This window comes from Carassius auratus, unplaced genomic scaffold (genome assembly GCF_003368295.1).
Source record: "Carassius auratus strain Wakin unplaced genomic scaffold, ASM336829v1 scaf_tig00026160, whole genome shotgun sequence".
In the NCBI taxonomy this organism is placed as follows: Eukaryota; Metazoa; Chordata; class Actinopteri; order Cypriniformes; family Cyprinidae; genus Carassius; species Carassius auratus.
The window spans coordinates 300,120-324,768 of NW_020525495.1; the positions used below are offsets into that span (position 1 = coordinate 300,120).

General features: G+C 40.6%; 1 long non-coding RNA gene across 1 annotated transcript; it reads left to right on the forward strand.

The window, feature by feature from the left end:
• The first annotated feature begins 17,561 nt into the window (after positions 1-17,561).
• On the forward strand, positions 17,562-18,155 carry LOC113078642 (uncharacterized). The gene is made up of 3 exons (XR_003281582.1): positions 17,562-17,680; positions 17,857-17,915; positions 18,006-18,155. It is a non-coding gene; the product is annotated as an uncharacterized LOC113078642 (long non-coding RNA).
• Positions 18,156-24,649: the final 6,494 nt, after the last annotated feature.

Below are 24,649 nucleotides of genomic sequence, written 5' to 3' on the forward strand. Positions count from 1 at the left end.
TCATATCATGCTTACATCTATGACACTTTATTTTAATGCATTGCCCTTGTTCAAACAGTGTTTCAAGCATTGGACCTGTATAACACAGCGAGTTTGTGATATTCATGGGGTGAGCTCAGATTTTGGCTTTCTGTGGTTTGGCTCCTGGGCACAAGTGTGAGAGATGCTGACAGTGTGATTGAGCACTTCTCAAGGACAGAGAGGACAAACACTGGCATAAATCTGGTCATTCAGGTCTCCACACCTTTCTCTCTTTCTACCCTAAAATTAAGGGCACATTTAAAATTAAAGAGAAGAATAAATATTCATAAACACTGGTTTGTGTTTCCATTTAATAAATTGTATCAACTGAATCCATTTATAGACCATTGCGATGGATAGTTTATTGTCCCAAAAAAAAAAAAAATTGAATTCTTATTTCATTTAATCTCCCTAGTTTAATTCTAAACCTGTATGACTTCATCAACTTAATTTACAATGTCTTTCAAATCTCAAAATCTTCTCTATGAATGAATCGCTTACCAATAATTTTGATTCAGTCCCTGAGTTTAATTGCCTCATGATTTAGTCACAATGGCAGGCCACTGTATTAAGTAGTTTATTATTATTATTATTATTATTGATTATTTTATGGTGTTTTTGGATCTTTTTTAAGTACATAAAATTACTTTTTTTTATTTTTTTTTATTTTTTTTTCTATTTAACAAAAACAAAAGTGATAGGAATTGCACAATGTACATAAGTCAAATGTAGAGGAAAGAGAAACAAGTTAGTAATATCAGTTAAATAATTGTCCACTAAATAATTATTATTATTGGACAACCCAGATATTGATGTAATATTGCCATCAGGTCCCTGCAGATTCTCACCCTTCCAAACCCTCCTTAATGGTTTTGTATTATTAACTATTTGATCCTGAACTATGGTGAAGGGACTAGCTGTGGAAAGCACTAAAACACCAACCCATGGCATAGCACGTCCCCTTGCCAAAGAACCTTTCAATTAGAACCCCAAGCTTACATTCATAATCAGCTGCCACTTGGTGAAGAGGAAAGACAGAGACAGAGAAGGAGGGGGACCAGCTAACGAGCCCTTTGTAGAGACTGATCTGTTCACAATAAAACAAGAGAGAAACGTATGACTTCTCAGGGCCCAAGTCCTCTATCCAGCCTCCAGGCAGGCGCTCGAAGAACAATCAGGCCTGATTTCCAATTCTACGCTCATTAAGATGAGAGTGCATTCGCACAGAGGGGAGAACCAAGGGGGAGTATCTGTGTGTGTGGGACAGCGGCTGCATTTGGGACTCTTGAAGGCCTGGGAATTTTGACTCTCACAGGGTTGAGTGATTAATCTTAGACCTCAATGCCTGGGAGCAAATGCATACTCTGAACCCATAATGTTTCCCAATATTCCCATCAGCTGTCATCTTCTCATAGCCTGGAGAATTAATTGAATATACTCAGTGGTTTATTGCCCATTTGCGAAAAGGTTTTTTGAGAGTCGGTTTGAGTTTAAAAATTGTAATTGCGGTATCAGCAGGATACGTCAAACAATGCTTTAAAACAATGTGCTGAACCCTGATATACTGTATGCTACATTTCAGTGTTTAGCCTAACTTACTGTTTACTGGTAATGGTTGATGATGGCAACTTAGAGTGTAACTAGGGTCCAAAATCATTGCCTGGAAACATTACAAGTCAGACACAGATGCTGATGCTGTTCAGAGCAAGCAGAGTGGGCACCCATTGCCACCTCAGTCGATGATGACATACTGACACAATGTGATTAGGTTATTTAAGACCTGCAAGACATTAGTCACAACACAACTATGAAATATTGAGAAGTATTCTACAGGAAAATGTTGCCTATTGCACACAGAATGAATGTTGCATAGTGCTGACTAAACACTGAATCATGCGGGTGGGTGGGGGTTGGGGGGGGGTTACTTTTCATTTTGTGCCATGTCATATTTAGAGTAGGGCTGGGAAGTGATTACAATTTTTACTCTAATTAATTACATGATGTGGTGATTACTCAAATTAATCGCACATCAAATTTGGATAAATTACTCTGAAAATATAATTTAAAGTCACTGTTGTGCAAAGCATCAAACAGAGATTACAAAAAGTAAGTTCAGCAATAAATATTTTGATAAAATGTATGACATATACTCTTTTAGAACATGTGAGTAAATGATGACAGAATTTTCAGTTTTGCTTGGGTGAACTATAACTTTAATAAGTTGTTATATTAATTGTATTATTATTACTATGAAAATATACAATTATTTATTTAATTAAATTATACTCTAAATAATGAACTAAAACTGCCAGTAGGTGGCTTTTTCTGTTTATTCATGTAAGTGAAGTGGAACTCTGTATAAACCCAATTTGGTTTCGTTCCCCTCCTTGTACTGTATCCATGTGATATCCGTGCAGAACAAATAAATAAATAAAATAAATAAATGTCCCAATGATTAAGTCATCAAGTCATTTATTCATTCAGTTGTTTTGTTCAAATGTCTGATTCATTCAGGGGTGAAGTAAAGGGTTCTTTATGAATGGGTTAATGAATCATTAGGCTTGTTCGACTTAAAGCGGATCAATCACCTTTATTTATTTATATAGTGCTTTAAACAAAATACATTGCGCCAAAGCACTGAACAACATTCATTTGGAAAAGAGTGTCTCAATAATGCAAAATGATAGTTAAAGGCAGTTCATCATTGAATTCATTGATGTCATCTCTGTTCAGTTGAAATAGTGTCTGTTTTAATTTGCAATCAAGTCAACGATATCGCTGTAGATGAAGTGACCCCAACTAAGCAAGCCAGAGGCGACAGCGGCAAGGAACCGAAACTCCATCGGTGACAGAATGGAGAAAAAAAACCTTGGGAGAAACCAGGCTCAGTTGGGGGGCCAGTTCTCCTCTGACCAGACGAAACCAGTAGTTCAATTCCAGGCTGCAGCAAAGTCAGATTGTGCAGAAGAATCATCTGTTTCCTGTGGTCTTGTCCTGGTGCTCCTCTGAGACAAGGTCTTTACGGGGGATCTGTATCTGGGGCTCTAGTTGTCCTGGTCTCCGCTGTCTTTCAGGGCAGTAGAGGTCCTTTCTAGGTGCTGATCCACCATCTGGTCTGGATACGTACTGGATCCGGGTGACTGCAGTGACCCTCTGATCTGGACACAGACTGGATCTGGTGGCCATGGTGACCTCGGAACAAGAGAGAAACAGACAAATATTAGCGTAGATGCCATTCTTCTAATGATGTAGAAAGTACGGTGTTATGTGAAGTGTTCCGGTTCCAGTTTACCTAATTAATGCAGCCTAAAAATCCTTTAACGGATTTGGATATTAAAAGCATATTAGTATGTTATGTGTATGCCAGGTTAAAGAGATGGGTCTTTAATCTAGATTTAAACTGCAAGAGTGTGTCTGCCTCCCGAACAATGTTAGGTAGGTTATTCCAGAGTTTAGGCGCCAAATAGGAAAAGGATCTGCCGCCCGCAGTTGATTTTGATATTCTAGGTATTATCAAATTGCCTGAGTTTTGAGAACGTAGCGGACGTAGAGGAGTATAATGTAAAAGGAGCTCATTCAAATACTGAGGTGCTAAACCATTCAGGGCTTTATAAGTAATAAGCAATATTTTAAAATCTATACGATGTTTGATAGGGAGCCAGTGCAGTGTGGACAGGACCGGGCTAATATGGTCATACTTCCTGGTTCTAGTAAGAACTCTTGCTGCTGCATTTTGGACTAGCTGTAGTTTGTTTACCAAGCGTGCAGAACAACCACCCAATAAAGCATTACAGTAGTCTAGCCTTGAAGTCATAAATGCATGGATTAACATTTCTGCATTTGACATTGAGAGCATAGGCCGTAATTTAGATATATTTTTGAGATGGAAAAATGCAGTTTTACAAATGCTAGAAACGTGGCTTTCTAAGGAAAGATTGCGATCAAGTAGCACACCTAGGTTCCTAACTGATGACGAAGAATTGACAGAGCAACCATCAAGTCTTAGACAGTGTTCTAGGTTATTACAAGTAGAGTTTTTAGGCCCTATGATTAACACCTCTGTTTTTTCTGAATTTAGCAGTAAGAAATTACTCGTCATCCAATTTTTTATATCGACTATGCATTCCATTAGTTTTTCAAATTGGTGTGTTTCACCGGGCTGCGAGGAAATATAGAGCTGCGTATCATCAGCATAACAGTGAAAGCTAACACCATGTTTCCTGATGATATCTCCCAAGGGTAACATATAAAGCGTGAAGAGTAGCGGCCCTAGAACTGAGCCTTGAGGCACTCCATACTGCACTTGTGATCGATATGATACATCTTCATTCACTGCTACGAACTGATGGCGGTCATATAAGTACGATTTAAACCATGCTAATGCACTTCCACTGATGCCAACAAAGTGTTCAAGTCTATGCAAAAGAATGTTGTGGTCAATTGTGTCAAACGCAGCACTAAGATCCAATAAAACTAATAGAGAGATACACCCACGATCAGATGATAAGAGCAGATCATTTGTAACTCTAAGGAGAGCAGTTTCAGTACTATGATACGGTCTAAATCCTGACTGGAAATCCTCACATATACCATTTTTCTCTAAGAAGGAATATAATTGTGAGGATACCACCTTTTCTAGTATCTTGGACAGAAAAGGGAGATTCGAGATTGGTCTATAATTAACTAGCTCTCTGGGGTCAAGTTGTGGCTTTTTTATGAGAGGCTTAATAACAGCCAGTTTGAAGGTTTTGGGGACATGTCCTAATAACAATGAGGAATTAATAATAGTCAGAAGAGGACCTATGACTTCTGGAAGCACCTCTTTTAAGAGCTTAGATGGTATAGGGTCTAACATACATGTTGTAAGTTTAGATGATTTAACAAGTTTATACAATTCTTCCTCTCCTATAGTAGAGAATGAGTGGAACTGGTCCTCAGGGGGTCTATAGTGCACTGTCTGATGCGAAACTGTAGCTGACGGCTGAATGGTTGCAATTTTATCTCTAATAGTATCGATTTTAGAAGTAAAGTAGTTCATAAAGTCATTACTGCTGTGGTGTTGGGAAATGTCAACACTTGTTGAGGCTTTATTTTTCGTTAATTTAGCCACTGTATTGAATAAATACCTGGGGTTATGTTTGTTTTCTTCTAAAAGAGAAGAAAAGTAATCAGATCTAGCAGTTTTTAATGCTTTTCGGTAGGATATGCTACTTTCCCGCCAAGCAATACGAAATACCTCTAGTTTTGTTTTCCTCCAGCTGCGCTCCATTTTTCGGGCTGCTCTCTTTAGGGTGCGAGTATGCTCATTATACCATGGTGTCAAACAGTTTTCCTTAACCTTTCTTAAGCGTAAAGGAGCAACTGTATTTAAAGTGCTAGAAAAGAGAGAGTCCATAGTTTCTGTTACATCATCAAGTTGTTCTGAGGTTTTGGATATGCTAAGGAATTCGGATACATCAGGAAGATAACTTAAAAAGCAGTCTTTTGTGGTAGAAGTGATGGTTCTTCGATACTTGTAACAAGAAGTAGAATTTACAATTTTGCCTATATGAAGTTTACACAGAACTAAATAATGATCTGAGATATCATCACTTGGCTGAATAATTTCAACACTATCAACATCAATTCCATGTGACAGTATTAAATCTAGAGTATGATTTCGACAATGAGTAGGTCCTGAAACGTGTTGTCTAACACCAATAGAGTTCAGAATGTCTATAAATGCTGATCCCAATACATCTTTTTCATTATCGACATGGATATTAAAATCACCAACTATTAAGACTTTATCTGCAGCCAGAACTAACTCGGATGTAAAATCACCAAACTCTTTAATAAAGTCTGTATGGTGCCCTGGTGGCCTGTATACAGTAGCCAGTACAAACATAACAGGGGGTTTATCATTAACATTGGTTTCTCTGGATAATGTTATATGAAGCACCATTACTTCAAACGAGTTATACTTGAAGCCTGCCCTTTGAGAAATCCTGAAAACGTTATTATAAATTGAAGCAACACCTCCCCCTTTGCCTTTTAGACGCGGCTCGTGTTTATAACAATAAGCTTGGGGGGTGGACTCATTTAAAATAATGTAATCATCAGGTTTTAGCCAGGTTTCTGTCAAGCAGAGCACATCTATATTATGATCAGTTATCATATTATTTACAAAAAGTGTTTTCGTAGAAATGGATCTGATATTCAATAAGCCAATCTTTATCATTTGTTTATCCATATTGCATTTGTTTTTTATTTGTTGAACCTCAATTAAATTGTTAACCTTAACTTGGTTTGGACGTTTTTTGTATTTTCTAGTTCGTGGAACAGACACAGTCTCTATAGTGTGATATCTAGGTGAAATAGTCTCTATGTGCTGAGAATTAACTGACCTCTGTGACGGGAGGCAGCTAGCAGACAGTCGGTTTAGCCAGTCTGTCTGCTTCCTGACCTGGGCCCCAGTTAGTCAAGTATAAACACTAAGACTATTTGCCATATTTCTAGACAGAAGAGTGGCGCCACCCCAGGAGGGATGAAGACCATCTCTTTTAAACAGGTCAGGTCTGCCCCAAAAGCTCGTCCAATTGTCTATATAACCTATGTTATTCTGTGGGCACCACTTAGACATCCAGCCATTGAGTGATGACAATCTGCTATGCATCTCGTCACCACGGTAAGCAGGGAGGGGGCCAGAGCATATTACAGTGTCTGACATCGTGCTTGCAAGTTCACACACCTCTTTAAAGTTATTTTTAGTGATCTCCGACTGGCAAAGTCGAACATCATTAGCGCCGGCATGAATAACAATCTTACTGTATTTACGTTTAGCATTAGCCAGCACTTTTAAATTTGCCAAGATGTCAGGCGCTCTGGCTCCCGGTAAACATTTGACTATGGTGGCTGGTGTCTCTATATTCACGTTCCGTACAATAGAATCGCCAATAACTAGAGCACTTTCATCAGGTTTCTCAGTGGGTGCATCACTGAGTGGGGAGAACCTGTTTAATGTTTTGATCGGAACAGAAGAGCGGTGTTTTGACCCACGACTACGCTGCCTCACCGTCACCCAGTTGCCCTGCTGCAGGGGCTCTGCTGGAACCGGACAATGTACAGGAATCCCTGAGCTAGACGCATCCAAAGCCATATCTAGAGCCCTAACATTCTTACTGTCCTCAATTAAAGTTTGGATGCGTGTCTCTAATTCTGAAATCTTCTCTGTCAGCCTAACTGTCATCACAATTCATCACAATTAGACCGATCGGTGTGTGACATCAAAGTACTGCAAGAGCTTATAGTGCGGATGACTCCTTGTGCTTTTGAATCACTCTCACAGTACTTTGATGTCATACACCGATCAGTCTGTGCAGCGCTACTTCAAAGCCAACGCGACATGGCCAATGGTTCAATGCACCAAATGGTTCACCAAATTCGTTCAAAACATGGATTAAGAAATGAAATGCCACTGTGGGTTGCTCGGGAATGAACAATTCTGATTTGTCTTTATATGTTGGTTGGCAAAACTGAGCAAAAAAGATAACATTATGTCTAAAATAACACAACATTAAGTGTTGTATAAGATAAGTATCACATTTAGACTCATGAGATATTTCTTAACTATATGATGTAAATATGAGACACAATCTCAAACGTGCACTTTGCCCCATATCTTGAATTTTAGGGATATTCTCTAGGGTCCAACACTCAGTAAGTTGTTGCTCTGCCTCATATTATTAGTCTTCAATTGGCTGTATGAAATGGCAGATGATCTACATAGGGTGGGGGAAGTGCGTAAAATGCATAGTGTGCAAAGGCAAATGCAAAGTGCAAAACCCAGAGATCACAGTTTACCAACTGTGACAGTAACCCCCCCCCCCCCCCCCTTTTAAGAACGCCTCCTGGAGTTCCCAGAAGGGCCTACCTGCTGATAGTAATCATAATAAGGGAGTGATCCAGTATGTCCCTAGCAGGTACCCAACTCTTCTCCTCCGGACCATAACCTTCCCAGTCCACCAAGTACTGGAATCCTCGTCCCCTCCAGAATAGTCCAGAATACGATTAATTAAATAAGTCGGTTCCCCATCTATGAGACGCGGCAGCGGGGGAACCGGGGTATTCTTATTACATGAATAAAACACGGGTAAAATGTTGGACACATGGAAAGCGGGATGTATTCTCCTGTACGCTGGAGGTAGTTTGAGGGGGACTGTCATCGGACTAATGATCTTGGTGACAGTAAACGGGCCAATGAATTTGGGAGCTAATTTGTTAGACATGGAACGGAGAGGAATATTGTTAGTAGAAAGCCACACTTTTTCACCCACAACGTAAATGGGAGGCTTTGACCAGTGGTGATCGGCCTTGGCCTTAGTGCGTTCCCTCATCCGGACCAGAGTCTCGCGGGCTCTGGTCCAGGTGCGGTGGGACCTCTGGACAAAGGCGTGAGCGGAGGGGACCGCAACTTCAGATTCCAGACTAGGAAAAGCTGGTGGCTGGTAACCTAAACTGCACTGAAATGGAGAGGGGCCCGTGGCTGACACTGGTAACGAATTGTGAGCGTACCCCACCATAGAGAGTTGTTGGTTCCAGGAAGAAGGATTCTTGGAGACCAAATATCACAACATTCTCTCTAAATCTTGGTTGGCTCGCTCAGACTGCCCATTACTCTGGGGATGATAACCCGAGGACAGACTAACCGTCGCTCCTAGCAATTTACAAAATTCCTTCCAAAATTTGGATATGAATTGGGATCCCCTGTCAGAAACCACGTCTACCGGGAGGCCATGTAACCGAAAGACGTGATCTAGGACAGTGTCTCCTGTCTCCTTGGCTGTGGATAATTTGGGCAAGGGAATGAAATGTGCCGCCTTCGAGAACCGGTCCATTTCCGGCAAAATGACCGTCATGCCATTAGAGGGCAGGAGGGTGGTAACAAAATCTACTGCGATATGTGACCAGGGTCTCGAAGGGACAGACAGCGGTTGAAGAAGCCCATCAGGAGGCCATTGAGATTACTTACCACTGGCGCAAACTGAGCAAGCCAAAACAAAATCGTGGACGTCACGAGCCATACGTGGCCCCCAGAATCATTGTTTAACTAACCCCTTCGTTCGCCTTATCCCTGGATGACACTCAACGTTAGAGCAGTGACCCCACTGAATAACTTCGGACTGTAACTCCTCCGGCACAAATAAACGATTCGGTGGGCAACCGGGCAGAGGCGTTACCCCTTCTAAGGCCACCTTGACCTTCGATTTGACCTCCCATACGAGTGCTGAGATGACTATTTTCTCAGGTAAAATACACTTGGGAGTCACCGGGCGGGCGGAAGGATCAAAAAGACGTGACAAAGAATTTTTTGGAATTTTGAAATTTTTGGAACCCGGGTGGTACGACAGAGTAAAATCAAAATGAGTAAAAAAAAAGTGCCCACCTAGCCTGCCTGGAATTGAGTCTTTTGGCAGTTCTAATGTACTCTAAGTTCTTGTGATCGGTCCAAACAATGAAAGGTTCCCCTGACACTTCCAACCAGTGACACCACTCCTCTAAAGCTAATTTAACGGCCAACAAACCTCTGTTACCAATGTCATAATTGCGATAGCAGGAGATAAATGATGAGAGAAAAATGCGCAGGGATGCATCTTATCGTCCGAGTAAGCATGTTGGGAAAGAACTGCTCCTACCCCCACCTCTGATGTGTCGACCTCCACCACGAACTGCCGTGTGGGATCAGGGGCTAGGATGGGAGCCGAAACGAAGCGGCTCTAGAGGTTGGTAAATGCAGTCTCGGCTGGTACTGGGGGAGGTCAAGGCCGTCAGAGGTGAGACTAGTTGGCTGAAATTACGAATGAAACGTCGATAAAAATTGGCGAACCCCAGAAACCGCTCTAGGGCCATACGGGAATCTGGAGATGGCCAATCTATCACAGCCTTAACTTTTTCAGGATCCATAATTATTCCCTCGGACAAGACGATATACCCTAGGAAGGGGACAGACTGTGCATGGAATACGAATTTCTCCGCCTTGACAAAAAGCCCATTCTCGAGTAATCTCTGATGCACTCGTCTGACGTGTTGAACTTGTTCCTGTAGAGATGAAGAAAAAATCAGTATGTCATCCAGGTAAACATATATAAACTGATCTACCATGTCTCTCAACACGTCATTAACGAGTGCTTGGAAAACCCCTTGCGAGTTGGAGAGCCCGAACGGCATCACCAAATATTCAAAGTGCCCTCTAGGGGTGTTAAAGGTGGTTTTCCATTAATCCCCCTTCCTGATGCGGACCAAATGATAAGCGTAACGTAAATCCAATTTTATGAATATGGATGCTGTTCTATATCGTGATGTTGTTTAGCTCTCGGTAGTCAATACAAGGTCGCAGAGAACCATCCTTCTTACCCACAAAAAAGAATCCCGCCCCCGCTGGAGAAGAGGAAGGGCGGATGAACCTCGATGCCAAGGAATCAGAAATGTATTTCTCCATAGCCTCCCTCTCCGGAATAGAAAGAGAGTAAAGCTTGCCTTTAGGCGGAGACTTACCTGGCACTAAATCTATAGCACGGTCGTATGGATGATGCGGAGAAAGAGAAGCAGCACGGGACTTACTGAACACCTCCTTCAGATCCGGGTAGAGATCTGATCTGATCTGTAGTACTCTGCGGGAACGTTTGATAACACCATGGTCTCTTTCTGAAAGACAGAAACAGGCACAACAGGACAAGCAGAAACCAGACAAGACTCATGACAACTTTCACTCCACAAGGTGACAGTGTTGGAACCCCAGTCCACTCGTGGATTATGTTTGACTGACCAGGGGTGACCTAAAACAATGGGAGCTACAGGGGAGTCCATGAGGTAAAAGGATATGGTTTCACTGTGGTTGCCTGAGGTGAGCGGAGTTATGGGTTCAGTTTAGTTGGTGACGTGTGGCAGCTCCTGGCCATTGAGTGCGGTGACATGGATGGAATGAATCACAGGAAGGACAGGAAGGTTCAAGTGACATGCACGGAGAGAGTCAATGAAATTACCTTCAGCCCCAGAGTCCAGAAGGGCGTGACAGTCGTGAGTGTGGTTCTCCCACCGCAGTTTCACCGGAAGGAGAGTCGATGATGTGGTTGAGGATTTCCCGGCGGAGATCCACCTCGATAGTAGCCTCAAACTTTCTACCGGGCTAGCTCTTTTACTCTCTGCTTCCATGTTAGGTGAGAGCGTTCTGTAACGACTGTGATGAAGGAGTGGCAGGAAGCAAGTGCGAGGTTAATGTAATTTAATGAAGACAATGATACAAGACAATACTGAGACACAAATAATGCTGGGAGGAATCCACAGTCCAAGATGGTGGTGATGAGTGACGAATCCGGAAGGCGGAGGTGAGTTGGCAGCAGGAGAGGGAGACACAGGAACTGTGGGGAAGCTAGCCGAAGGTAAGTGGTGTTGCTTGGTGCTGGGTTGCGTAGAGTGGACGGGGTTCCGGGGAGACACGGACATCCAACGCAGAAACACACAAGAAAGCAAAGCATAGGTCACAAACATGAAACAACGCTCTCACAAACACAAGACGCTAGACAAGCCAATATATAGGGATGAGTAATGAGTGACAGCTGTTGCTGATGACAATTAACGGAGACGCCCACAAACTAATCAGTGCTGATGTGTAACACACAGACTTCACCCACAAAGTGCAAAACCCAAAGATCACTGTTTACCAACTGTGACACAAGCGCAGTGAGTGATTTCTTTTTTGCTTCTGTTCGATTAATATAAAAACTGTCACTTTAAGAGAATGCCTGGATCCAGTGCACTGATAGAGTACGTTCAGTCAGCTATGCCTTCTGTAGGATACTAACCAAGATGGAAATTTTTACATAATCTTTGAGAGAAATTAATATTTGCGCGCGTTCTGTGGCTTTGGATGAGCGCATGCACAAATCTTCTCACTTTGCGCGCGAGCTTGTGTCCTTTGGCACTTACATGATTCAACTGACAAAGCTTAAATGAGTTTTTTAAACAGGATATCATCGTGTGCTGTTCAGGTCTCACATGTGCGCGAGTGATGATGGAATAAATAACTGCTCATATTCCAGTGCATGGTTTGTCCACATGTTTTTTTTTTCATCACTGTTATTGTAATGTCTGGGAAGCCAGAATGAGCATACATCAACAGAAACATATATTAGCTAAACCCTGTTTATTTTACATGTTATTAACAAACCATAGCCTATTACAGATGCTTTGCCAGATTTAAGCTGAACAGGGATCCCAGCACGTGCCGAACTGTGTGTGAAGAACCGAACGGTTTGAATCGTACCATCCCTATAAATTACAACAAATCATATTTTAATCTTATATACGGTTTCTCCATCATTAATCTGTTAAGTATAGAAATATGTTAGTAAAAACAATGTTTGTCCCCAAACACACTGCTGGCATACAGACAACTGGCTTACTCATACTTAACCCTGCAAGACCATATACCAGCAATGTTGACTGTATATACATACATATATACGTATATATCAAGGTCAAGTTCATGGTAAACTTTATTGTCCCACAAGAGGAAATTCATATGGTCATTCATTCGTTATGCGCCCTTATCACAACATATTCTTAAAAAACAAAACACAACACATAATACACAACAGTCTATAAATAGATAGATAAATAAATAGATAAATACATAATTACAAATACAAAATGACAATCCAACATTTAACATTAAAAATATATAATTGTCATGAGTCGGGACCCGGTGGTCCTCTCTCTCACCACCAGGGGGCACCACTTCCTTTCTCCCAGACTCATCACCTTCACCCACTCACATATTCACTCTGTACACCTGTTGCATCCACTCACTCTGTAAACCTGTGCACATACTCACTCACACAGCTGTTCCCCATTTCTTCACAAGTATATAGTTTCGTCTCACCCACCACTCTGCCTGGCTATATTGTAATGTCTATGTTGATTACCTGTGTTACTCGTGCTTGTGTTCCGACTTGTCCCTGTGATTCATTTTGGTTTGGTTTTTGCCGTGTTGGCCTTTTAGTTCTCGTTTGTAATAAAGTGTCTCTTCCCTGCACTTGGACCCAGACTTTGTTCTTTCCACAGCGCCGTCTCTACCGCGCCGTGACAGAATATAGCCAGCAAACATGGGTCCAGCAGGGAGGATCCTCGATGTCCGCCAGGGAGTTCGGAGTATCGAGGATTATGCTTGGGACTTTGTGGGGGCGGCTCGGCAGTCAGCAACAGAGAAGACCTGTCTAATGGTCTTCTTCTGGGGAGGACTAGCCGAGCCCCTCAAGTCTCTCATGCTATTCTGGCACCCCAACGAGACACTGGAGAGTTATATCGACCTGGCTCTCCAGTTGAGTGGCTCAGCCGTCAGGGTGGGGGTGCCTGCCCAGGAGTTTCCTGGTGAGGAGGCGGTGCTCGCTTCCAGGCTAAACCCTGTCCAGGCTTCACACAGCGGCGGGCGCCGCGGACGAGTTCCTCGAGGAGGCTGCGGGCGCTGCGGACGAGCCCCCCATGGACGAGTTCCCCGACGAGGCTGCGGGCACCGCGGACGAGCCCCCCATGGACGAGTTTCCTGAGGAGGCTGTGCCCCCCGAGGACGAGTTCTCTGAGGAGGCTGCGGGCACCGCGGACGAGCCCCCCGTGGACGAGTTCCCTGAGGAGGCTGTGCCCCCCGTGGACGAGCCCCCCGAGGAGGCTGCGGGCGCCGCGGGCGAGTTCCCCGAGGCAGCGGGTGCCGCTCGTGGTTCGCATAGGTGGCGGTGGCTGCTCGGGAAGCACCAGAGGCGAAGATGTCCGCTCACAATCCCGGTTTTGCCATGTGTTCCCACCCCACCGGCTTTGCATAGTCTCCTGGTCCCCCTCCAGCACATGGACCGGGACCCCCTTTCCACCCCCGCACAGCCTCTCCTCTGGGTGGGGGATCACTGGAATGTCTGGAATCCGTTCCTTAGAGGAGGGGTCCTGTCATGAGTCTGGACCTGGTGGTTCTCCCTCTCACCACCAGAGGGCACCACTTCCTTTCTCCCGGACTCATCACCTTCACCCACTCACATATTCACTCCGTACACCTTTTGCATCCACTCACTCTGTACACCTGTGCACATACTCACTCACACAGCTGTTCCCCATTTGTTCACTAATATGTAGTTTCGTCTCACCCACCACTCTGCCTGGCTATATTGTAATGTCTAAGTTGATTACCTGTGTTACTCGTGCTTGTCCCTGTGATTCATTTTGGTTTTGTTTTTGCCGTGTTGGCCTTTTAGTTCTCGTTTGTAATAAAGTGTCTCTTCCCTGCACTTGGACCCAGACCTTGTTCTTTCCACGGCGCCGTCTCTACCGCGCCGTGACAATAATATTAACAGGTAACTAAAACTATGATAGCTTACGATGTGCTTGATCATTATACAATCTGATCGCTATGGGGACACATTATTTATTATACCTTTCTGTTCTAATTCTCTGTTGTTAAATTCTACTAGTTGACCTATTACTTTTCATGTATTTATGATATAAAGGGTGAGTAGGGTCATTAAAGATTTGGTAAGTCTTTTTTAAATAAGCTCATTGTACAACTGAGCTGCCGACACTTGGTCAGTTCTAATGATCCTGCTGGCAATCTAAATCATGCACTGCAGTTTCCTTTGGTCCTTAACATGCATGTTACCAAACACACAGATGAGGCCAAAGGACAGAACACTCTGAAGTAGACTGTAGTTGTTTGGCTCGTTTATAATAACCCACATCTAGCTGCATATTGTGTCCCTATATCACACACATATCACTCAACAAATATTGATTTTCAATAACCTGGACATGACTGCAAAGTAAAAAAAAAAATATTTGTATCAAGACATTTCAAATGAAAAAAAAAAAAAAAAAAAAATATATATATATATATATATATATATATATATATATATATATATATATATATATATATATATATATATATATATATATATATATGGTTTTAATAAAAGCTTAAGCCATCCAAATGAGCTTGAGCTTTTTGAGATTTTATTAATTGTTGTTTTTTTTTTCTCCACAAGGTGTACTAGGATGCCTGGACACTGTAATTTTGGCCATTATGTGGAATCCATGACCTATAGGCCTGAAACTTAGCATGGAACAGGAAACTTCACACAATTGCTAGGTTTGGAACCTTAATGTAATACCCGTATTATGCTGTCATACCATTAAAATAATTGTAGTTACATTAGGATGTGGAGACATAATGGTATAGGCTTCTTTTTTAGGGGTTGGTCTAGACTAATTCTTAATAAAAATTACACCCCCATTCTAATTTTGTCTATTTTTTGCAATAATTCGCTTTTTATGAATAAACATAGATTAGTGATTGCACCACAACATTTACTGTGTGTGTGATTTATCCAAAATATCCAAAATGTATCTGTCACTGCCACATGGCTTTTTTTGCTGTTCAGTTTGGCCTGTCTGTGGGTTTAATTGTTTATTCCTGTTTTTGGCAAACACTTTTTATTTCATCTCACCACAGCTGCTGTCCAGTGATACCTGAAAGTCTTCCACTCATACACACAAAGACAGAAGGTGGCACAGGCTGGCCTGCATATGGCTGACCTGGTGCAGAAGAGCACATGAAACACTTTTCTCTGATTTGCTGCTTTTCTATTTGCTACACTCCTAATATGTTATGATTGGACATTCATTACCAAATGATGTAAGAGGTAATAGGAGGGACAGGCAAAAAGGTTGATGAAGAGGAAAATGAATAACTAAGTATTTGACCTTTGCTAAGGTCCATTAGAGACGAGTCACAGTGAGGACCTATTGTTATTCATGTCTATGATTTGGGCTCAAAGCTGATTATTTGGGAAAACTATATGCACTTGACCTCTAGAAGGACAACAATTTTGTTCTTAAAAATGCATCGCTGCTATTATTTTTGTTAACAGTGGGTTATGGAGACAAGTCCTTTCATTATTCAGATATAATTCTTCATATCAAGTCAATCTAGACATCAAAGTGTAGCTACTATGACAAAGCTGGATACATCACAGTAGGGGTCAAGGGTCAAATTAGCTGAAAAGGAGAGTGAGAATTTAAGAACTATAACCCCTTTCCACCCATCTCTGCACGTTAGTATGTCTCTAAGCATTTTGCAAGTATTTCACACGCTCTTTCAAGTGCAGACAGGAGAGGGGATTTTTCCCCAGTGGGGGGCTGCTATTGAGAAGATGCCCCCCTCCCAACTTCTCCATATGATTGCTGGATGGGGTGTTTGGCCATTCAGAGCTCAAGGGAAAGATATCGGCCTCGGCACTACTGAAGTGGGAAAAGGGCAACTGGGAGCATTTAAGGGATCTTCAAGTGAGGAGCGTGGGCATACAAGCACGGCTGCCGTCGGTAGAGGACAGATTGGTGTGAGCGGGATGGGGGGAGGGATTGACAATATGTTGAGTGGGAATGAAAGAGAGAGGGCCAGATGGCTTCGGCGAGGAATCACACACTGAGCAGAGCAAGTGTGGAGAACGAGTATCAGGGTCAGGCTTGATGTTCAGTGTTCCCCTGAGCGATCTCTTTCCATCCCTTAAAGTAGCTTGACAGACTTTTTCTATCTTTTTTTCCCCCTATCTCCCATACTCTTCAACTGTGTCACAGTTACTTTCCTCTTACTTCTTTCTCTAAATCCTGACATATGTTATTAAATATGTGGAAAACTATGGTGCTATAACACACATAAAAGGACACATGTGTCTACTGTGTTATGCATGCCATTGAGAATATCATAATTCAAGGTCAGGGCTTCATCAAAATGGGAATCCAGAGAGGGAGAGAATGTGGCATTTGATTTTTTCGTTCTCACTTCTCTATGGACGTGTTATCATAGTACTTTCACAGAAACACAGGGCCTCCAAAAAAAAAAAAAAAAAAAGGGAAAATAGAAACTTGCACCTGTCTTTGCAATGTGTTAGGCTGTAACTCACACCAGATTTATAGCCAATTATATCAGAGACAGACTCGGACCATCTGGAAGGAGAGATTAGGGTTTGGAAAAATAACTGATTTTGGAGTAAAAATATGCTTTGAAAGTCCTTATTAACAACAGAGCAAGTGAGAATAATCCTTTTGTCATATCCATAGAGCAAACTGCTAATTAACTTAAAAAAATAAATAAAATAAATAAATAAAAAACATTGGGGTGGGGTGGATTGGGAGACACAGAATTCTACACATGTGTTTGGTGTAGAGTCTTTACTGATAGTGTTCTCATCCATTACATTCTCAAAAAAAAAAAAAATAATAATAATGATTTGAAATATACAACACAATATTCAAAATAAATGATCTCAGGGGGTTATTCCAGAAAGCTTGGTTAATTTACCATTTGATAAACTATAATCTCTGGGTTGATTTACCCCAAACAGGCATACCATGAGTATGTCGGTTCCAAAACACCAGGATTTAGTATATTCATTCTGTCATGCAGCTAACAGAAAGAAGACTGAAGCCCGTCTAACTGGCGGGGGGCCACCACCACCTCCCCTCAGCCCATCTGAGGAGCTGGCTCTGTCCCTTAATAAAGGGCGACCAGTGGTTGCTGGCATTCCAGGGGGCAGTTCATCACACATACTATGCACCACAAGTGATGGTGAAAAAAGGGTGAAATGTAAGTTTACCTCTATGATTTGTTTTCATTTTTTGTCCTGATAAATTACTATCTCTGTCACTTAAAGGCTTTTGAACAAGATAAATTTTTTATGTAGGCTTATTTTATTTAACTGCATATGATGTATTATTTTCTTTGGTAATATTGAGAATTTAACGGGTTGTGTGTTCTTATAGATACTGATGGACGGATTGTATTATTGGACTCTCCAGAAAGAACACAGTCTGTCACAGTTGTAAGTGATTTGTTGTCAGGTACTTTTAGGTTTTATTTATTTATTTATTTTTTTTGCCAAATAATGTATACTTGAATATTTGTCTTGTAGGATGAAGATGATGATGACGATGAAGAGACCACATCTGCTGTGACAGAAGTGGACAATGCTGGTAGATCCACTGAGGTATGATGCATACCATTATGATGTATGGCCCCTTTTTGCATTAGAGTAACAAACTGTCATTGTCCTTTTATAGTAAATACCTAGGGATTTGCCCACAGATGAGGGTCCTTCAGCCTCAGCACACAATCTAAGAAGGGTAAGAATTTGTGTCCATGTGTCCATATTTGAATTTTATTGTCTGACCAAACAATCTCATTTATTACATTTTTCCACCTTAGTTGCCAGCAAAGGAGCTGTATAAGGTCCATCTTCAAAAACAAATAAGGTGTTCCTCTGGGCCATCTTCCTCAATACAAGGAGGGTGGCTCTCTCCTCTTATAGTGGCAATATTGTAAAGCACAACACAAGCCACAATAATGTTGCATGCCCTCTCTGGACTAACCCGGAGCCCACGCAGACACTGAAACCGAGATTTGAGGATCCCTATAGTCATCTCCACCTTGGCCCGTGTTCGGCTGTGAGCCAGGTTAAACCGTGTCTGCGGTCCAGGCTCAGGTTCAGGGTAAGGTGTCATTAAATAGGGCAGACAAGGGTATCCTCTGTCCCCCAGCAAGTAACCATTGTACTGTCCTGTAATGATTGAAGTGTACAACACAAATATAGTAAAAACGAAAAAACTAAAATTGTATAAAGCAAATCATACCCTGCTGAAATGTCTGGCATAATGATGACTCGCGGAAAATTCTGGCATCATGCACAGATCCTGGCCATTTTGCCTAGACATTGGTGATGATTTGGGTTGCCTCACATATTACCTATAGTTAGTGGAAAAAGTAATGACTTTGATGATTTTAAGAAGGGGAACAAATTAAGTTGTTACCTGCACATTGATACTATGAATAGATTTCCTATTAACAGTCTCCCTCATTTATTGATGGAGCTTTAATAGGAATGTGAGTGCCATCAATGCACCCAATTACATTTGGAAACCCTGAAACAGAAAGTTATGGAAGTATGAAGTGTGTGCATAATGAATACATGTATAGATATTAATAATATGACTAAATATTAAATATGCGTCATATATTTTACTACAAAGGACAAACCTGCCACTCTGTGGAATTCGTCTTTAATAACAAGCAGATGTTTATGGCTAGGGAACTGTACAAACGTGGGTAATAACTGTTTAAGTGCCAGACACACAACGGCTCTACACACAGTTGCCTTTCCCACATGCTCTGAATCGCCCACACTGTACAAAAAATGGCCAGACGCAAAAAACCTAAGTGCTATGCACAGAATGTTTTCTGTGCTAAGCGCAGAGCCGCGGTTTGTCACATTTGCGATATGCGGTTTTAAAAGACGTGTTAAATAAACTAATGATAACGCTCTTTTAAATATTCATTAAAGTATGCAAAGACATCAATACGCAGTCTTATAACCCTCTCCCGACGAAAAAACCTCGTATAATTTGTGCTTCTACGTCCACAGGATCCTCGTCAAAAGGGCACGCCATGCTCACCAACCTTCTGAAACGAAGTTACACTGAAACATAACCTGCTCTCGAGCAGGTTATCTTCAGAGAGTCAGTTGCTATGGTTACATACATACCCAGAAAGTTACCTCTGTTTTTGGAACCGAACGTTGAGGTTATCCACGAACTTACCCTTAAACATACCCAGGTATGTCACATAACCTGCTTTTTGGAATACCCCCCTGATCTATTAGCAGCCATTTGAATATTTTTAAAGTGAAAGATGCAGCACATACCCACAATTTTTTGTAGTGCTTTAGAGCAATACACTGGGATATATATATATATATATATATATATATATATATATATATATATATATATATATATATATATATACAGTACAGACCAAAAGTCTGGAAACATTACTATTTTTAATGTTTTTGAAAGAAGTTTATTCTGCTCATCAAGCCTGCATTTATTTGAACAAAAATACAGAAAAAAACAGTAATATTGTGAAATATTATTACAACTTAAAATAGGGCTGGGCGATATGACGAAATATATCGTCTGGACGATAGAAAATGTCTATCATTTTATATAAGGCTCTATCGTTTACGCCACGATAAGGTGTTTACGGCAGAATTTTACGTCAAGATGCACCTCACGCAACGGCATGCTCATGCCATAGACAGTAAAAGAAATGGACACAGCGACCCCATTGGAACTCAATTGAAACAAATGAAGCCCATTTTTAGCGTTTTTTAGCACTTCCGTTTCTGACGCGCAGACTCAAACGAAGCTTGACGACGTCAGCAACCTGTCTGACAGATGTACATGTTCTAGTAGCTGTGCGTGCAAACTGCCATCGTTAATCTTGCAGAGACGGCGAGCTTGAGCGGGGAGTTCTTTGGCGTGAGTGAGCAGGAGTAAGTATTCTGATTAATTATTTTGTATAGTATTTTAAAATGTAACGCCAGTACGCCATATTAAGTTAATTGCCTGCGAGCTTCTCCTCCTGTCTGTATGGTAATGCGACAGAGAGACGAGTGGTTATGACACAATCGGTAGCCTATTTTTTACAAAAACTGTTTCTACAGGGCCATAATGTAACATAGAAGGTAATGGAGCTCTTTATACATTGTCGTGTTTCTTTAGAAATAAATAATGGACAAACTGAGTCTTTAAATGCCTCAGATGTAAAGTTATTCACTGTCAAAGTGACGCCAAAATGAATGGGAGTCAATGGGAATGCTAACGCAAGTGAAGTTCTGCTACAAGATGGCAGCACGCAGCCGACTTCAACTTCCGGTCGACATCCTTGCCGCCTGGCTCATGCACGCTGCAATACATAAACAAACATGGAGGAAGACGGTAGTAGACACGGTTTAGTCCAGGGTAATTCTCAACAAGATGACCAGCCAACCCAAACCGAGGAGCTTGTACCTAAGAGGGGCGACTTCTGTTGCATGGACGCCTAAAACGGATGAAAAAGCTGAAATGTTTTTAACTCGATGCGGAGCGGACGCACCTGGAAAAAATGGGCGCGTAGTACCGTGCTTCCATTATGACCGCGCATACCGCGTGCCCACATTGGAAATAACGAACTTGAGCGCGCAAAATCCGAAATATGTGAATGGCTCCACAGGCTTTTACCCGTGGCACACCATATAGCTAGCCTGACTACGTCAGACTTCCTACTTCCGCTCAATTTCATTTCGCTTCTGTACTCACTGTCTACGAAGCAAAGTGAAGTTGCAGAGTCTGGTATTACCAGGCTACCATATAGCCATAGGTCCCGCAGATTGAAGGAGATCACTTCTGCTGTTGCCAAGCATATCTACACGGTCGATAATAGCGGGTTGAAATATTTTAATGGCAGGTGTTAACATGACCAACAGTCTTGCTTGAAAAAAAGGTTCCAAATAAAATAAATATTTAGTCCATACTACCTTTATTTGTTTTGTATATCATTTCAAACTGCATTTCCACATTGCAATTTTATATAGACTATTCATAAACTGAATTAACAGAAAAATTGCAATATCGTCATGTATATCGTTATCGGGATATCAAATGAGCTATATCGGGATATGAAATTTTGGCCATATCGCCCAGCCCTAACTTAAAATAATAGTTTTCTATTTGAATATACTTTAAAAAAATAATTTATTCCTGTGATGCAAAGCTTAATTTTCAGCATCATTTCTCCAGCCTTCAGTGTCACATGTAACATCCAGTCTATCAAATGATCATTTAGAAATCATTCTAATATTCTGATTTATTATGAGTGTTGGAAACAGTTCTGCTGTCTAATATATTTGACGAATAAAAGGTTAAAAAGAACTGCATTTATATATATATATATATATATATATATATATATATATATATATATATATATATATATATATATATATATATATATATCTAATTATATATATTCTAATAATATATTTTCTTTACTATCACTCTTTTTATCAATTTAACACATCCTTGCTGAATAAAAGTATTGATTTTATTTAAAAAAAGAAAAAAAAAATTACTGACCCCAAATTACTGACCAGTAGTGTATATTGTTATTACTAAATATTTCTATTTTAAAAACATAGCTTTGTTTTTTTTTTTTTACTTTTTATTCATCAAAGTATCCTAAAAAAAGTATCACATGTTCTGAAAAAATAATAAGCAGCAGAACTGTTTCAGACTTTGATGATGAATAATCATATTAGAATGATTTCTAAAAGATCATGTGATAATGATCCTAAAAATTCAGCTTTGCATCACAGAAATAAATGATAATTTAAACTATAATAAATTTAAAACAATTATTTTATATTGTATTAATATATCACAATATTACATTTTTTTCTGTATTTTTGATCAAATAAATGCAAGTTTGATGAGCAGAAGAAACTTCTTTCAAAAACATTACAAATAGTAATGTCTCCAAACTATTGGTCTGTACTGTATATATATATATATATATATATATATATATATATATATATTTTTTTTTTTTTTTCACTTTGGAATGTTCTAAAGTAAGATGAGGTGATTGTGGTAAGGAATACCAAATGTTACAAACAGAATCATATTGTGGTATATATATATATATATGGCAACGTCTCCAAAAAAAATCTGTCTAATTGCATAACCATTTCCATAAATTGCTAAAATCCCCTTTAGGTTCATGCTTCCTTTAAAGGTCATGCCCACTCACTTAAAACAGGAAATAAAACAGCAAACCCCACACATATATTTACAACTTCCAATGGCTCCATTGAATCACTGTTACAGAACATTTTTGCAGGGTCACAAGACAGGGTCACAAGACATCGCCCTCTAGTGGCCAAATCAAGTGAGACAAAAATATTTAACAAATTTACAGCAATAATTCCTTTAAGTTGTCATTCAGCCTTTGTTCTCAGGTAATCTATTTCTACTGATATTGCACACTTAAGGCAATAGGTGCTTCCAGGCTTCCAGTGCTTTCCAAACTCTGGTTATAATAAAGTACAAGAATACCAATTACAAAACACAAGAAGGGGTGTTTTCTCAATAGAAGCCCCTATCCGACACTTGGGAAAAAGACCCTCTCCTGTCTACATCAACATTATCAAACTTTTTTGGGTTGTCTGTGTTGCACACACAGAAGAGGCGGAGACTTTTGGTGGCACATATATTGTTTTATTGCTGTATACTGCAGAAGCACATAAACAGAGAGAGAAATTAATCTTTCAATTGTGAATCAGTGGCTGCCAGAGTGGCTTCTTCATATATATATGAAGCTCTATGTCCATAAACTCACTTTAAACAATCATATCACAATACATTGAAAGAAAATGAGAATATATTGATATACTGTCTGTAACACATTAACATTTCCATGACATCAGAAAATAATACTCAATAAGCATACACAAACGGTGTATAAGCTCTTTGTTTGCTTTTTAGTAACTATTTCTCTCTATGTGCTCTGTTGTAAACGATCTTTATCAGTAATTTAGTTGTCTCTAAAACATGACAGATGTACAAAACACAATTGTTACAATAAACAGATGTAAACTCTTTCATAATAACTAGTGATTACAATTATATTTCTGAGGACACTAAGCACCCATGTCAATGCATCGCGCGGCCCCCACCAACGCAGCGGCGCCAGCCGCCTCACAGTCGCGATTGTGCAATCAATCGCGCGGGTGCGGCCGGCCGCGCATCAACCGCTAAATTGATCGAATATGTATACAAAGTCATCAAACTAACACAAATAACTAAATTATACACTTTATGAACTCAAACTGCGATGCCACATCACTTATCTTACCTGCAGAAACACATAAACAGAGAGAGAAATGAATATTTCAATTGTGAATCAGTGGCTACCAGAGTGGGGGTACCAAGATGGCGGCGGAGTAAGCCGTCGCTTTTTTGAGAGCTCTCTTTAAGACCGTGGATTTTCATGATTTAAACTAATTTACTCCACTCGAATTGAAACGATGAATATTCAAACAGATACTTAAACCAGCAATACTGCAGTCACCGACCTCTTCAAATCCAGAAAAGTCAACGGATGGTGAGCACAATTACTGTGCAATGGATGTAACAATGCAATCAAAGAGGGAACGAGGACCAGACTCGATGCCGCCAACTCCAAGTAAGACTTTAAAAGAAAAAAAGGCTAAGCCAAACATTGAGAGTGATCATCCCCAAGCTTCAAATAACGATATTTTGGAAGCAATATTGGAGTTGGGGAAACGTGTATCTGGAATTGAGTCGCAGTTAGGAGACATTAAAGAGCAAAATCGCCAGAACACCAAAACTGTGCAGTTCAACTCGGAAGAGTTAAATGAGACTAAAAAGAAAGTGTTGGAATTGGAGAGGGCTAATGGCCATTTACTGGAGGAAAACAAAGAATTGAAGAAGAAAGTTATGGAACAGAAACGATATAGCATGAGGCCGTGTCTCCGTGTGAGGGGTCTAAAGGAGAAGAAAGATGAAAACCTCCGGGCGACCATTATCCCCATACTGAAAAACTTTCCTGGAGAAGTTATCACACATCGGACTGATACAGAAGGACACTGGTTGACAGCTGTGGTGAAAATGGAAGGTTCTTTCATAATATTGTTTAGCGTATATGGGTATAATAATGATA